At 51.0% G+C, this 6,000-nt stretch overlaps 1 protein-coding gene across 1 annotated transcript in view; it reads left to right on the top strand.

Moving 5' to 3' along the window:
• Positions 1-2,896: 2,896 nt before the first annotated feature.
• The window catches only part of RC3H1 (ring finger and CCCH-type domains 1), a 74,551-nt gene continuing 71,447 nt past the window's right edge, over positions 2,897-6,000 (top strand). Inside the window, 1 exon segment of the mRNA XM_044001845.1 lies at positions 2,897-2,950. The gene's annotated coding sequence lies outside the window, so the exon portion shown is untranslated.

The following is a 6,000-nucleotide window of genomic DNA, read 5'->3' as shown; positions in this document are numbered from 1 at the left end:
GGGAAAGTAATTGGAAAACAAATTTAAGACGAAAATAACTTTTGATAAAAGATGGGGTAGGTCTACAAAAACGATATCCTACTTTGTTATCGAGTTAAAAAATTTTTATTATCTAGGTTGCTTCCAAGAGATGTTGGGTGAGAGACTTGCTTTCCCTAAATAGGGAGAGTTGGCATGTTTGCTTAGCAACAGCAGCTGAAGCCTTCTGTTATGGAAGGTTCCCTTGGAGTGAGAAGAAGGGAGGAGGAGGAAAAGCAGGAGTAACAGATTAATCTGTTTTTCCTAGCAGGGGGCAGAGAGGCCCGGTGGCTAGAGGAGAGAAAGCAGGAGGCAAGAAAGCACATGCTAATCTAACCCCTAGGTAGTAGCCAGGGAAGGTTGTCAGGAGGATTTAGAGCTGCTGTTTAATGGATTGAGAAATAAAATACAGCTCAATCCCCCTACTTCAATTGTTCAAGAGAAAGGCCCATCCACAGGCCTTCTGGCCTCCTCTGATGAGTGTGGTGGAGGGCATGGAAAGGTCATCTGGAAAGGGCTCTTTGAGGGGTGGGACATTTGTGTCTCAAGGATAAATAAACAGGCATTTGTTAATACCCCCGAATTTTCCTCTTTCTAAAGGTTAAAACCTACACCTTTAAGGGGTGACTTTGTACACTTGGCTTTGGTGTTGGGGCACTGGAAGAAGTCGATAAAACAAATCACTTTCCTCTTGGCAAAGACTTGAGGTAAAAAGATTAGAGCGCTAGGTTAAAGCTAAATTAAAGGGGCTGATGGGGGGGCGGGGCGGGGATGGAAGGGGTAGATCGCACTCCCCTGCAGAGGCCTCGGTTAGGAAACCATTTATTCTGGGACCCAGAATACACCGTGTACCGGGAAGGACCTGACTTCAAGGAATTCTATTGCCGGCTTTAACTCTTGCCAAGAAGTTAAAACTCTTGGAGTGTTTTGTTTTAAACTCTTACACTCAATCGTACCAGCCTAAGAAACCGGGAGTCATCCCGCATTTACACCCAACTCAACAATCTCCACCTCCCCCCCAGGGGCTCATCCGTTTTAATATGCATTAGGGGAGCGAGCGAGTTGGGGGAAGGGGCATTCAGAATTGAGATCGGGTATTGGGGTGCAGAGCAGCCAAGCTAACTCACGGGAGGAGGGTTTGGAGGGGCAGGTGGCAGGCGCGGGGCGGGGAGGGAGAGAGAGAGAGAGATGAGACTGTGTGTTTGTGCACGTGGGGGACTGTAAGGATGAGGGGTATCCCAGAACCGACCCAGGGGTAAGGGTGCGCTGGGGTAGGGGGCGAGCCGGTGGCAGAACTGAGGCGAGCTTTACAAACATCAACGAATGGGTCCTAATGTTCCACTTAGCTGTGGACCCTTAGGTCAGGGAGGTCGGGGTGGGGCGGCTCCCTGGCTACGGGTGTGTTTGAGGGTGACGAGGGGAGGGTTGCCAGGATCCCAGGTGATTCAGTGCTTTTTTTTTTTCTCCTCCCTTCCCCGTCCCCCCCCCCATTCCCCTTCTCTCTCCACTTCCTCCCCCCCCTCCTTTCCCCCCCCTCTTTCCCCTTCTCTTTTACCTCCCTTCCTCCCTTTCCCCTCCTTCCTCTCTCTTCTACCCTCCCCGTTCCCCTCCTCTCTTCTCATCCTTCCTCTCTCCTCTTTCCCCCTTTTCTTCCCCTTCTCCTCCTCCCTTCCGTCTCCCCCTCCTATCTCTCCTCCTTCCATTTCCCTCTTCTCTCCATCCTTCCTTCTTCTCCCTCCCCCTCTCCTCTACAAATTCCTCCTGTCCTCCCTTCTCTTCTCCTTCCTGCCCTCCCTCTTCCCTCTCTCTTACTTCCTCCTCTCTACCTCCTCTCCATCCCTCCTTTCTCTTTCCCCTCCTTCGCATCCCTCTTTCTTCTTTTCTCCCCTTCTCCTCTCCCCCTCTTCCATCCTCCTTCCCCTCCTCCGTTCTTCTTCTCCTTTCCCCCTGTCTTCCTTTCCTCTCCTCCCTTCCCTCTCCCCTTCTTTCCTCCTCTGCCTCCTCTCATTTCCCCGTTCTCTCCATCCTTCCTCTTTCCTGTCTCCCCTTCTCTTCTCCTTCCATCCTTCCTCCTTCCTTTTCCCCCTCCTGTCCATCCCTCTTTCTTCCTTTCTCCCCTTCTTTCCTCCTCCATCCCCCTCTTATTTCCCCTCCTCTCCATTCCTCAACCTTCCGGTCTCCTTCTCTTCTCTTCCCCTTCCTCTCCATCCCTCCTCCTTATTCTTTTCCTTCCTCTCCATCTCTTTCTTCCTCTTTTCCCTTCTCCTCCCCCCCTTCCTTCCTCCTCCCCCCTTGCTCCTCTCTCCTCTCTCCACCTCCTGTCTTCCCTTCCTCTCCTCTACTTCCCTCCTCCACCCTCTCATCTCCCCCTCCTCTCCATTTCTCCTCCTCCCTCCTCTCCATTCCTCCACCTCCCCCTCCCCTGCCTCCTCTCCGCTCACCACCCCTCCCCCTCCCTTCTCTCTCCCCTCCCCTTCCCTGCTGCTCCCTCCCCTTCGGAAGGGGAGGAGCCGCGGCGGGGTCTCGGCCCAGAGCCGCCGCGGCGGGCAGCGGCAGCGGCGGCGGCGGCGACGGCGGCGTCTGCAGCCAGAGGACGAGGAGGAAGAGGAGGAGGAGGAGGAGGAGGAAGAGGAAGAGGAAGAGGAAGGCGCCCCAGACCCCGAGTGGCGGGGAGGCGGCGGCGGCGCAGGCCGGGGAGGAAGAGGCTGGTTACCAAGATGGCCCCTGCTGCCGGAGCGGCCTCGGCAGCAGCAGGTGGGAGCTGGGAGGCGGCGCTGGCGGCGGCGGGGGCCGTGGCCCGGCGGCCCGGGTCCGAGGCGGCGGCGGCGGCGGCAGCGGGGGCGGCGGCGGCGGGGACCGTGACGGCGGCGGCGGCGGCGGCGGCGGCCGCGGGGGCCCGGAGCTGAGAGGCGCTGCCGCTCGGACCGGCGCGGTGAGTGAGGAGGAGGCCGCCGCGGGCGAGGGGAACAATGGGGGCCGCGGCCGGCGAGCGCAGGGAGGCTTCGCTCTCGGCCTGGGCCTCCGCTGCTAGGCCTCAGGCCTCCGCCGGCCTCGAGTGGCTCCGCCGCCCGGGTGGGGGGGGGGAGGGAGGAGGCTGGGGGCCGGGCTCCGCCCTGCCCACGGGGCGGGCAGCCGTAGGCCCGCCCGGGATGGGCTCCGGGGACTCCGCGGTAGTGGTGGTGGGAAGCCCGGAACTCGACGGCTCCCGGAGTGAGTGATTGATGGGGGCTGGGGGCTACTCGGACCCGCTGGAAACGCCCCGAGCCATCAACCACCCGCAGCCGCGGTGAACAGCCGCCGCCTCGGTCGGCCTGCGTTTGCCCTCCCGCTCCCTCGGGGGTCCCCCGAAAGACCCCTCCTCTCACCTTCCTACCCCAAGTGGATCCGATCCCTAAGCTTGGGTCTGGGCCCCGGGCCCCGAGACCCGAGAGGGGTGGGGGAGTGGTGGCGTTTTATTTAGCCCCATCCCCGCGTTGTGGGGAAGGGGACAGACGGCACTGGGGATTTGGGCCATCTGGGCTCTGGGTAAGTGCAGGTCGAGGGCTTAGTTAGGGCAGTGGGGCCCTACTGGAGCATCTCTACATTGTTTATGTCCTAAAATGACAGAGAACTGGAAGCAGCAGGGTCACGTGTGCCAAACAAAAAGGACCGAACCCCCACTAAATATGGTTTTTCTCCTTTTGGACCGATAATCACATGTGGCATAAGAAATGCCATTAAATCTTGCAAAGGGAAAAAAAAAGACTAATGAGTCTTTCTCCAAGACACATGTGGTCAGATCCAGGAATACAACTCCTGCCCTCCTGGCTCCTAATATCGTGTTGTGATTTTGCTTTTCAGTACTTGGCTTAGAACCATTCAGTGCCAGCCTTTCTCTTAAGACAGTTTGAAATTTGGATGTTTTGTTTGGGCGGATTATTTTTGCTTCTGAAACAACGAAGTATTAATGTTTTTTGTGGAGTAAGGATTTTGCAAACAAATAGACCAGTTTTTGCTCTCTTGTGGTGCTTTTATTTTATTTTTTTATGGTGCTATCTTTTTTAAAAAGTCCATCATACCTATACATATGTATTTTTTTTTATTTGAGGGGCTCAGCCTTTTTAATCCATTTATAGGGCTAAAGAAAAGGATCCCTCTTATATTTTGTGTTTAGGGTTTGTGAGTATAGGCACTAATATTAAAGAAGTTTGAACACATCAAAGGAAAATGTTGCTTTAGCATTCTTCCCCCAGGGAGATGTTTATTTCTGTCCTAAAACCAAGATTTAGATTCTGGGGCAACTAGATGGCACCAGCCCTGGAGTCAGGAGGACCTGAGTTCAAATTGGGCCTCAGACATATGACACTAGCTGTGTGACCCTGGGCAAGTCACTTAATCCCAATTGCCTCACCAAAAAAAAAAATAATAATAATAAGATTTAGATTCTAATGCTTTTCACATACTGGATTCTGACATTGTAACTGGGATTGGATTTAGGTCTCTTAATTGAAAGTTGATGCCTAAAGAGTGTTTTTCCTGTTTTAAAGTTAAATCAGCTATTTCCTGGTGTGTATATCCAGAATCACTGTTTACAAGAATTAACAGCGAAGAATTATTTCAATTTAGGGAATAGCAGTTCGGTAGTGGCTTTGAAACTGAGCTTCCTAACTGTGGTCTTGAGGGATTTAAAGTAAAGCTCATTGCCTTTTTTTAAAAATCCAGCAGAAATATTTCATTCTGTGCCTCTAAATGTAAGGTGGTATTTACTCTTTCATCAAGCCACTTGTATTTAGTTCCTGCTGTTGTAAATATGGCTTTGCAAAGCAAATATATGCCTCTTTTTTTCCCAAACAAGCATTTTCTATTTCTAAATCTTGTTGTTTAGGCCAATTGAGGGAGATTTGAAGGAAGTGATAAATTCCCCGTAAATTCTTCACATAATGTATTTCAGCTCACTTGTGGTTCTAGTTCTGCATGTTGCTAGGCACATCTTATTGTCATTTAAATTTTTTTTGTCAAATTGGTGATTTAATTCTATGTGCAAACTCAGTCCATCAATGAAGATTGATTACTTCTCTGTAACTTCAAGTCTCAATGAACTAGGACAATGACAAGTTATGGTTTACCCTCCTGATCACAGCTAGTCTGTGTCAGGCAGAACTTGAACCCAGGTATCCTTGCATCCAAAGCCAGTTCTTTATCCACTACCACTCTGGCTGTTTGTTGGCAGCACATCAGAGTTTAGAAATATACAAGGTATATTTTGTGCTGGCCAAATTGTGTTTGCTCAATTATTGGGGGACTAGGCTGGGTGTGCTAAGATTATTGTTGTTGCTACATTAATTTCTAATTATATAATAATGGCTATTACACCCGTTTAGGCAGAATTTATTATTAAAGTATATTAAATATCAGAAGAGTATTGACTGCATGGCATTTAACACAAACAGGAGGAAAGCAGAAAAGCCCCAAGCCCTGTTTGTCCCTACATCACCTCCTCTAGCCTAAGAGGAGAACAAGCACCAAGAGACAGCAGGTCCAGGTAAAGAGGGTGATGGTGCAGGCTCCTGGTCAAGGTTTTTATCCTCTTGATAGAGGCAGGTCATCATACAATGGCCAAAGCTCATTGGTTAGCAACATTCAGTTTCACTGGTTGGTGACTTGAGGGTGGTCCATATTAAAATGAGCTCTACCGTGACCTCATGGCCTAATGGGAGAGACCCCCTGAGAGGCAAAGTCAAAGTCCAGATAGGTGCAGCTTAATGCTGTCAGTTCACTGAGCTAGTCAAGAGTCTATTCTCTTTCTATTGGCCCTGAACATGGTTAAAACTCCCTCCTAAAAATTGACTCCTGAAGGGGGGGTGGGGGGTGGAAACCCAACTAAAACTAAAACTGGGGCCATAGATGCCTCCAAGAAATCCATTATTAATAATTATTTTCTCACAAAGGTTAGGGTCCTTTGGAAAGAAATCTAATTGTGTTGGACTATGGATAATTTACCTG

This window comes from Dromiciops gliroides, chromosome 4 (assembly GCF_019393635.1).
Source record: "Dromiciops gliroides isolate mDroGli1 chromosome 4, mDroGli1.pri, whole genome shotgun sequence".
NCBI lineage: Eukaryota > Metazoa > Chordata > Mammalia > Microbiotheria > Microbiotheriidae > Dromiciops > Dromiciops gliroides.
Note: the sequence above shows the minus strand (reverse complement) of the source record. Positions and strands in the feature narration are given on the sequence as shown.